Raw genomic sequence first — 1,129 nt, 5'->3', positions numbered from 1 at the left:
AGATTGCAAATGGAAAATAAATTATTTACAAACATAAATGAATATAACAATAAAAACTGTACAAAATAAAAATGAAGAAAGAATTTACAGATCAGTCATAATAGTTCACTGTGTCAAAACCAAGAAACTTATATTTATATAATTAGAATTCTCAAAGTAGAAAGGAGAAGGCAATAAATATGTAATGATTTTAAAATTTCTGAATTTAGTTCAAATTATAAGACCACATTTCCAGGAAAAATGAACCTTTTGCAATGACATTTAAATAAAATAATACCAAGATACACATAAATGAAATTGTCCAAAACTTGTAAAGAAAAAAATTAAAGCATATACATAAAAATATTACCTATGGAAGAACAAAATGAAATAGCATCTTATTCCACATTAGAAAGAAAAAAAAAAGGACCAAGTGTGTAAGAAACTAAATTAATTAATGGACTGAAAGAAAAGATCTGTTCTCTTTGAATTTTATATTTAGCAAACATAGCTTTGAAAACTAAAAGTAAAATTTTCTAGTTATACAAACTTGAAATATTTTAATACCTCCAGAAGTAGCATATGGGAAATAACAAAGAGCATAATTCAAAAGGCAAGAGAAGTTGTAGTATGCTCTTGGATGAACAATAAAGAGCTCTCAATATGATAGTTATGCAGGACTATATAAAAATATATCAGATGGACACTTATTTAAAGGTCTTTGCAGATTTCTATGAAACAGTACCAATTTTATATTGAGCTATACACATATTTTTTTCCATATGTGTGTGTGTGTATGTGTGTATAAAAGATAGGGAAGAAATAATATAAAGTCAACAGAAAATAGAAATAAACTTTTTAAACTTTCTACTACTAGGAGAAGATATCGTACAATGTATTCTAAATAAATTATAAGTAAAAGATATAGTATAAATCTTACAACAAAAATTAAGATTAAGAAATATTCAGAAAATTAAATACTAATTAATTAAAAATTAAATGTCTCAAAACAATTGAACTAAGAGAAAATATTCATGATAGCAAAGAAGTACTTAGAGTAAAACATAAGATAAATACTGGAATGGCAAGTAAATGACCAGCACTTCTAACAGTTTGAGGATAGGATATCACACAAAGTTCTAGTGTGTTG

This window comes from Octodon degus, unplaced genomic scaffold, assembly GCF_000260255.1.
Source record: "Octodon degus isolate 3935 unplaced genomic scaffold, OctDeg1.0 scaffold00068, whole genome shotgun sequence".
Classification (NCBI taxonomy): Eukaryota; Metazoa; Chordata; class Mammalia; order Rodentia; family Octodontidae; genus Octodon; species Octodon degus.
The sequence above is the reverse complement of the archived record's forward strand: the minus strand, read 5'-3'. Positions refer to the sequence as shown.